This window comes from Apium graveolens, chromosome 5 (assembly GCF_009905375.1).
Source record: "Apium graveolens cultivar Ventura chromosome 5, ASM990537v1, whole genome shotgun sequence".
In the NCBI taxonomy this organism is placed as follows: Eukaryota; Viridiplantae; Streptophyta; class Magnoliopsida; order Apiales; family Apiaceae; genus Apium; species Apium graveolens.
This window is the reverse complement of record NC_133651.1, coordinates 218,989,202-218,998,910: the sequence shown is the minus strand read 5'-3', so window position 1 is coordinate 218,998,910 and position 9,709 is coordinate 218,989,202. Positions and strand designations below refer to the sequence as shown.

Below are 9,709 nucleotides of genomic sequence, written 5' to 3'. Positions count from 1 at the left end.
AGAAAGTGATTAAGTCCAAATGCAAAACTGATCAACCACTGAAGGGTAAGGATGATGATAATGATGACCAGGGAAACTCTGAAAGGGGTAGAGGTCATGGTCAAGGCAAAGGCTCTTCATCTAAGAAAGCAGGAACTTCTACACAGAGAACAAGTTCTGATGCTGGGAGAAGAACAAGTTCTGATGTTGGGAGAAGAACAAGTTTTGATACTCGTAAAAGGATGAGTTCTAGTGAACAAACTTTGAAACTTGATGAAGAGATTTTGAAAAGGCTGTTCCTAAAGGACAATCTAGGAATGGATATTGAATTTCTGAAGGAAGAAGAAGCCAGACTTAAAGCAGATAATGTCAAGTCAAAGTCTAAAGCTCAAGTTATTGCAAAGAAACCACCTAAGCCTAAGGGCATTGAGATTAAAGAGAAGACAAACTTTAAGGCAATCAAATCTGAATCAAAAGCCAAATCACAGGTGGAAGTTGATCCTAGATCCAAGGGTAAAGCAAAAATTGATGAACCTGTAAAGGTATATATGCCAATCATGGATCTTGAAGAAAAATCTGATAAAGATACTACTCTGATTTTGAAGAAAAAGAATATTCAAATAACCTCTAACATAGCTCATGTTGTTCAAGATCAGGACTTAGTAAATTCTGATATTATAATGAAGCAAGCAACCTCTGACAGAGCTCAAGTTGGCTTGATATCAGAAGATAAAGAAAAGGAAACCTCTGACATTGCTCATGTTAAACCTTCAAAAATTCTACTACCTGGGATTACTAAAGCTCAACAATCTACACAACTTTTGAAGACTACATCAAGTGGTTTTGAAGCAAGAGTTATTAGAGGAAAGGAAGATAGACAAATCAGGATTGGGTAGTTATAAATAAAAGAGAGTAAATAATACTACCTCTGATCCAACTTCTTTGAGTGAACCAGGAGTAGAAACAACTCCTGAAAGATTGAATCAACTGGAGTCTGTACAAATGGTTTACCACTCTGTACTGAAAGAAGATATCATACTATATTTCATGACAGATGGGAGGATATTCCAGATTAGAAAGAATGCTATTCATTTGAAGTACTTTGAAGAATTGCAACATGTGCTATATCCACTTCAAGTGAAAAAACAGGTCAACAGATGGTGCTGCCAGTTACTTAAAATCTGATATTCAAAGGTAGAAGAAACTTTACTCTGTAAAGTCTGACAGACCATACTATCCTAAGTACAGAGCTCATAATGGTGATATAGTTGAGATGAAGCCTAATACCGCCAAAATCATCACTATATTTCTTGGTATTAAAGGTCTTGAATTCAATCTAGAGTCTGATAAAGCCTATGTCATCAGACTGGATCAGGATATAAGGAAAGAAAAAATAAATGATCTCAGGGCTATTATCTTTCATACAAGTGAAGATACAGTTGAACTTAAAGATGCAAAAAGGAGGATGCAGAATGAACTTGAATATGCTGAGAGAAGTATGTTGAAGAACTATCTCAGAACAACTCCTGACATTAAAGAGATCACACACTGAAGCCAAGTCAAGAACTACAACTATTAAATTCTGAAGGTTATACATGCTAAAGCTGATATCAGACTTTAAGGATGGTAAAAGCTACAAGGACTGTGAGTTGTAGTTACTTAGTAAAATTCTCATATGCATTTGTACTTAATGTTTTTGACATCATCAAATATCTATTGAACTTGTATATTATGCTAATTTACAAGTTGGGGGAGATTGTTAGATATATTTGTGATGTCATGTCTAATAATGATTTGTGTTTAGTTTTTAGATCTTAACTAACAGGATAAATCAGGACTTAACTGGGAATCAGTACTTATACTAAAGTTAGAACTTAAGATATCAGAACTTAAGTTATCAGAACTTAATATATCAGAAGATATTTATCAGGACATACTATCGGGACTTAAGAAGACATTTAGATAAGGAAGGCGGTTGATTGAAGGAAAAAAGATTAAGGCAAACACAAGAAAAGATATGCATAGAGAAGAATTATGTAAAGAATAGAATACTTGGAAGAAAAGATAACTAGTTGATATATTTTGGGATGCAGACTTATGTTCGATATCAATTAGAAGTTTATCTTGTAACTGTGTGTCTATATAAACACATCATAGGGTTTACACTATACGTGTTATCTTAATCGAGAATATTATTCATTGTAACCCTAGCAGCTCTCGTGATATTTGTTCATCACTGAGAGAGAACGGTTCTATTGTAATACTGTTTTATTAATAAGATTATTCTTTATTTCATACTTGTGTTCTTAATTCGATTTGATTGTAGTATACACTGTATTCAACCCCCTTCTACAGTGTGTGTGACCTAACAAACTCGAGTTCTTCTTGAAAGTACATTAGATTAATTTTTTTATTTCATTCGTGTAATGTACATGAAGACATGAAGATTTGAAGATCAAGGAAGAATAATCCCACATAGAGGCCATCCAAGGAAGAAATACAAGAAAGAAGACATGTAATAGTTAGCTTGTATTTATTTTTTACCTTAGGTTGACCTAGATCTTTGTCATTAGCTTGATGAAGATCACATAGGATGAAGCCATAAGCAACCACTTTTATTTATTGCACTTTACATATATATGCGCATATGCTGAATGTATGTATAGGGTCGTTTATAAAGATGCATGCTTAATTAGATTAAGGATGTATGTATTAGATACGACACCCATGACATGCTTGTTAAACAAGATAAAATATGTGAAACACAGAATAAAATACAAATTTTCTATATTTATGACATGGGGCGATTTTGTCAAAAGCGAGTTCATTGAACTTGTAAGGTTGTGGGTTTTAAGCGAGACCGTTGTGACTCCGTCACTACCTGGTAATCAAACCATTGACGAATATTGATTTGAAGTATTTTATTCAAGAAAAAATTTAGAATCTCTTTATAATGGGATCATGATCGTTTTAATATTAACAAAACCCTAAAGTTAATATTAAGTTGATCAGATGCCTTCCAATGAGTCCAATGCTAGGGATTCGAGCATGAAAACGCAGCGGAAAAACAAAAATTTTGAATCCCTACCTCAGGATCTATGTATAATGACCGAATAATTATGGAGAAAAGATGTTTACCTTAATAAAGCTTTCCTTCTGATTGTAATGGACGTCCTGATCTTGATGTACCAACACAGCAACCCCCCTTTCGAAGATCTGCTCTCCAAGGTATCCACACAAACGTCTGATTATCCAACGATCACCAGAGCCGTTACTAGCCGATTTGGTTGCCTCCTCTCTCTCTCTCTCTAGCCTCTCTAAGATGTAGAGCTGCTAGGGTTTTTCTTTAAAACGTGATTCAACTTCTTTTTCCTAAAAACATACATCTTAATGTATATATAGGGAGAGAGGATATTCAGGCCTAACCCTAATCATAATTGGCTTCTAAAAGGACCCATTCTGATTTTGGGTTTATATTATTATTAAATTTGAATTCTAATATATATATAATTAATCAAGTCTCACTTAATTAATTTAATAATTAAATTTGAATTAACAACAATAAAATATTTAAATTCATAATTTAAATAACACTGGTTTTAAACGTTCTTTGTGTGAGACCCTCTAGGTTATTATTACGTTGGCAATAATTTTATTTTCCAATAATAAAATTATAAACAATGAATGGCATCTAGTAATACATCATTGCTCCCCAAGTAATAATAATAATTGGTGATTCAATTAAACCTTTCGTGAATAATGTATAATGTAATATAATCCCTTTAGCCTTATATTATAGATCAAACTCGAGGCATGCATTGTGTCATCCTCTGTTAACGTTTAATCCTTCTTTCCTTGATCAATGAGTAAACTATTAAACAAATCAGTATTTGAGCACGGTCATGCATTTTATATTTTTACTCAATGTTGAGTGGCATTTATGGCACTTTATAACGCTCTGTAAAGCTTTGAACGTGTTTTTAACGTGTTAGTGTTTTTAACGTGTTAGTGTTTTTAACGTGTTTTTGTAGTATTTTACATTTCAGGCATTTATTAGGAATCCAGGTGAATTGGCATTGTTTTGATGCTAATATGGTGCTAGGAATGTGCCAGGAAGATTGCTCGTGAAAAGACAAGATCAAACCAACAAGAAAAGAGGAAGTCAGAAATTTCTCCAAAGAGACGGTGCACCCGCGCTCTAGTAGCGCGCGACCGCGCCCAAAGAGCAGAATGCCAGCGCGCCCACGTTGGTGAAGCGCGCGGCCGCGCTAGGTCTGGAAAATTAAATCCCGTTTCTTCTGGAATTTTGATCCGTTGGACTTCTATTCTGCATGGGCTACTATATATACATAACTTATGTTCGTTTTTCATAACAGAGACGTACCAGAGCTTAAGGAGAAGGCGTAAGAAGATCGTAGAGGATAGTTCAACCAAGGCGAAGATGATCTAGTTTATTCTTGTTATTCTTTGTTTTAAGTTGTAACTTTGGATGCTAGTTCTCTTATTCGTGAACCTATACTCTAGTTTCGTACTTGGTTTATTATTTATTCAGTATAAGGACTACATTTATTATACCATGCTTTCATCGAAACCCACTGTGATGATGAGTCTGATTATGGGCTAATCATTATCGTGGGGTTCCAACAGATTTATTTATTGATTTTTTTATTTAATTTGTTTCGATGCCTTAGTGTGTGGTGATTGTATGATAACCTAGTATTGGTTGTGCTTATTTGTCTTATGAGCGTCGTGAACTTATAAGATAGAGTGTTAATCTTTAATAAAGCGAAAGTGAATTTAAGGGTTTAGAACTTGCCATGCTAGCATAGGTTCATGTATTAGTTATGCATGATTCGTAGGTAATTTTAACCATCTTACTTTCCCTATGTAATCACGATAGATAACTTGTGCATTAAACCATTATGTTATCAAATTCTATAGATATATAGGGTCTTAATATAATTGGTGTCTATTTAGCTTCTATCTCTTTTGTGGATGTCTGGTAGTATGGTATTCGTACAATAAAAGTTGGTATTTATCAGTTTCCTGTTATCTGATTAGTGTCATCACCATTACATGCTAAGGTTAAGAATGAAAAGGCTATTGAATGAAGTATATAATGAAGTTAGAATCCCACGTTTGTGTCATATAGTATTCAACTCTCTTTAATCTCTTAGTTAATGTTCTTTAGTATAATCTCTTAGTTAATCGTAGTTATAAACAATCTCAAATTGTTATTCGTCTTAGCATTGGATAATAACCATACCATTGTTACATATATACATTGATTGAAATTAACCTAAATCAGTCCCTGTAGGAATGAACTAGAATTTATTCTATATTACTTGCGATCGCGTATACTTGCATGAATATTAGCGCGTGTTTCAGCCCTAACAAGTTTTTGGCGCCGCTGCCGGGATATTGGTGTAAATTTTTAGTTTATGTGTTTGTCATCATTGGTAGTTAAAGTTCAGTGACTCGGACATTGTTACTTACTAAATTCCTTGTCATGTTTCAGGTACTCTAGCGAGCGTGTATGTATACGCATTCTCGGTCTCGTAAGCGAACACTGGATTAAGCTGAGGAAGAAGTTGTAGTCAAGGAGAAATATGAAGAAGAGATATTAGTTGAGAAAGAAGAAGAGGTTCTTATTATAATGGGAGAACCAGAAGCAAATCCAAAGGCTTTGATGGACTACTCTCAACCGAAGATCAATGATATTCAGTCTAGCATTGTTGGACCAGCCATCTCAGCTAATACCTTTGAGATTAAGTCGAGCACGATTCAGATGATTCAAAACTCAGTTCAGTTTGGGAGTTCTCCGACAGAAGACCCCAACATGCACATCAGAGATTTCATCGAGATCTGTGACACTTTCAAGTTCAATGGAGTTTCTGAAGATGCTATTAAGTTGAGGCTTTTCCCATTCTCTCTACAGGATAAATCTAAGTGCTGGTTACATTCTCTACCACTAGGGTCTATCACCAAATGAGAGGATCTTGCTCAAAAGTTCTTAACTAAATTCTTTCCTATGGCGAAGACTGCTGCAATCAGAGATGCACTTACTCAATTTGCTTAGAAATCTGGAGAATCTTTATGTGAGGCTTGAGATCATTATAAGGAGATGCTTAGGAAGTGCCCTCATCATGGGATGCCTGACTAAATTATCATTAACTATTTCTATAATGGATTGGGTGCAACTTCTAGACCCATTCTCGATGCAGCGTCAGGAGAAGCCTTGTAGGCTAAAAGCTATGATGAAACTTATAAATTGATTGAACTGATGGCTGCTAATGAATATCAGAATCCTACTCATACACTATCTCAGGGCAAGGTAGCAGGATTTCTGGAGTTAGATACAGCTACTGCTATAGCTGCTCAGTTTAAGGCTTTGACGATGAAGGTGGATTCTTTGGCTAATTATGGAGTTAATCAGATCACTAGTATCTGTGAGCTTTGTGCTGTTGCCCATGAGACAGAGCAGTGTGCTATTTCTAGTGAATCAACTCAGTGCGTGAGCAACTTTTAGAGGTCGCAACAACCTGTGCCAGCCACCTATCATCCTAACAACCGCAACCATCCTAACTTTAGCTGGAGCAACACTCAGAATGCGGTTTAGCAGCCTTATCAGTAGTATCCAGCAAAGTAGTACAACCCCCTGGTTTTCAGCAACCGCAATATGCACCAAGGAAACAACTTCAGTTGTAACATTCTAATGAAAAATCTGAATTAGAGGAGTTGAGGCTCATGTGCAAGAGCCAAGCAGTTTCTATCAAGACCTTGGAAAATCAAATTGGGCAAATTGCCAATGCCTTGCTAAATCTTCAACCTGGTACACTCCCTAGTAACACTGAAGTGCCAGAAAAGAGGGAAGCTAAGGAGCAGGTAAAGGCAATTACATTGAGGTCAGGGAAGGTTGCGAATCCTGATCACTCTCAAGTTTCTGATGAAGAAGCTGTGGCTGAAGAAGAAGTGCAAAAGGAAGCAAAAGTGGAACCAAGGAAGACTACCGTTGAACACACTCCTCCTGGGGGTAATACAGGGGAGAAACAGATCTATCCTCCACCTCCCTTTCCTAAGAGGCTACAGAAGAAAAAGCTGGATCAGCAGTTTGAGAAGTTTCCGGAGGTGTTCAAGAAACTTCACATCAACATACCTTTCGCTGAAGCCCTTGAACAGATGCCTAGTTACGTGAAGTTTATGAAGGGTATACTTTCTCGAAAAGTGAAGCTTGATGACTTAGAGACCATTTCTCTCACGAAGGAATGTAGTGCTGTGCTGCAACAGAAGTTGCCTCCGAAGCTTAAAGATCCTGGAAGCTTCACTATTCCTTGCACCATTGGAAAAATGTTATTTGACAAATGCTTATGTGACTTGGGAGCTAACATCAATCTTATGCCTTTGTCAATCTTCAAGAAGTTGGACTTACCTGATCCAAAGCTGACTTATATGCCAAAGCACCTCAAGCCATCTATTGGGGAAGCTCCTACACTTGAGCTTAAACCATTGCCTGAACACTTAAGGTATGCATTTCTAGGTGATGCATCTAACTTGCCTGTTATTATTGCATTTGACCTTTCAGGTAGTGATTAGGAAAAACTCTTAAGGATTCTGAGAGAGTTCAAATTGGCAATTGGATGGACTATAGCAGATATAAAGGGAATCATCCCTTCTTATTGCATGTATAAAATTCTGCTAGAGGAAGGTAGCAAGCCTACTGTTGAACAACAGAGACGGCTAAATCCGATCATGAAAGAAGTTGTGAAGAAGTAAATTCTTAAGTGGCTGGATGCAGGGATAATCTATCCCATTTCTGACAGTTCTTGGGTGAGTCCAGTTCAGTTTGTACCGAAAAAGGTGGTATCACCGTTGTTGGTAATGAGAAGAATGAGCTCATTCCTACTCGAACAGTCACGGGGTGGAGAGTTTGCATGGACTACAGGAAGGTGAACAAGGCCACGAGAAATGATCATTTCCCTCTGCCTTTTATTGATCAGTTGCTCGACAGGTTGGCTGGGCATGAGTACTACTATCTTCTGGATGGCTATTCAGGCTATAATCAGATTTGTATCCCTCCAGAACATCAGAAAAATACTAATTTCACTTGTTCATTTGGTACTTTCGCCTTCGGAAGAGTTTCTTTTGGTCTATATGGTGTGCCTGCCAAATTTCAGAGATGCATGATGGCCATCTTCTCTCATGTGATTGGTCATAATGTGGAGGTGTTTATGGAAGACTTCTCTGTGTTTGGCGATTCATTTGATGAGTGCTTGCATAATCTTGGCGACGTTCTTAAAAGGTGTGTTGAGACCAATCTGGTTCTCAACTGGGAGAAATGTCACTTTATAGTACGACATGGCATTATTCTTGGTCACAAGGTCTCTAGTAAGGGTCTTGAGGTGGACAAAGCCAATGTGGGGGTCATTGAAAATATTCCTCCACCAATTTCTGTTAAGGGAGTTCGCAGCTTTCTTGGTCATGCGGGTTTCTATAGGCGGTTCATCAAGGACTTCTCAAAAATCTCTAAACCTTTGTGCAATTTTATAGAGAAGGATGTCCCATTCCAGTTTGATGACGAGTGTTTAGCTGCTTTTGAGTTCTTGAAGAAGAGTTTGATCACGGCATTTGTCATAACTGCACCTGATTGGAATGAACCTTTTGAGATGATGTGCGATGCAAGTGACTATCCAGTTGAAGCAGTTCTTAGGTCGAGAAAAAACAACATATTTCATGTGGTCTACTATGCTAGTAAGACCCTCAATGGGGATCAACTGAATTATACTACTACTGAGAAAGAACTTCTGGCCATTATCTACGGTTTTGAGAAGTTTTGATCTTTTTTTCTTGGGAACAAGGTGACAGTTTTCACTAATCGCGCTGCAATTCGATATCTTGTCTTGAAGAAGGACTTGAAGCCTAGATTGATTAGATGGGTTCTTTTTCTTCAGGAGTTTGAATTAAAGATCAAGGACAGAAAATGTACTGAGAATCAAGTCACTGATCATCTTTCTCGATTGGAAGATCCAAGTGCGACTTCACAAGATAAGACATTGAAAAATGAGTCTTTTCCCGACGAGTAGCTGTTTGGAGTGCAAGAGGAAGAACCGTGGTTTGCAGACATTGTGAACTACCTTGTGAGTAAAATCATGCCTCTAGACTTGTCGCACGCTTAAAGGAAGAAGTTTCTTCATGAGGTGAAGTTGTACATGTGGGATGAACCATATCAAGGAAGGATTGGTCTTTGAAGATTGATGAAGCTGTTTGGGCATATAGAACAGCATACAAGACTCCGTTAGGAATGTCGCCATTTCAGTTGGTTTATGGTAAGGGGTGTCATTTGCCTATGGAGCTCGAGCATAAAGCGTACTGGGCTTTGAAGAAGTTGAACCTTAATGTGGATGAAGATGGTGAGAAAAAATGCTTCAATTGAATGAACTCGACGAATTTCGGCTTCAAGCGTATGAAAACCACAAAATATACAAGGAGAAAGTCAAGAGGTGGCACGATAGGGGTCTAGTGCTTAAGTCATTTGTTCCGGGATAATAGGTTCTGTTATTTAACTCTCGTCTCCATCTTTTTCCTGGAAAATTGAAGTCGATATGGTCCAGGCCTTTCATAATCAAAACTGTATTTCCGCATGGAGCTATGGATATTTTTTAGAATGATTCAGGCCAAACATTCAAAGTACATGGTCAGAGGTTGAAGCACTACTATGGGGATATGGCAAATC

At 37.2% G+C, this 9,709-nt stretch overlaps 1 non-coding gene across 1 annotated transcript; it reads right to left on the bottom strand.

Annotated features, from left to right (window-relative positions):
* Positions 1-6,025: 6,025 nt before the first annotated feature.
* LOC141662154 (small nucleolar RNA R71) lies at positions 6,026-6,132 on the bottom strand. Its single transcript, XR_012550282.1, has one exon. It is a non-coding gene; the product is annotated as a small nucleolar RNA R71 (small nucleolar RNA).
* Between the last annotated feature and the right edge of the window lie 3,577 nt (positions 6,133-9,709).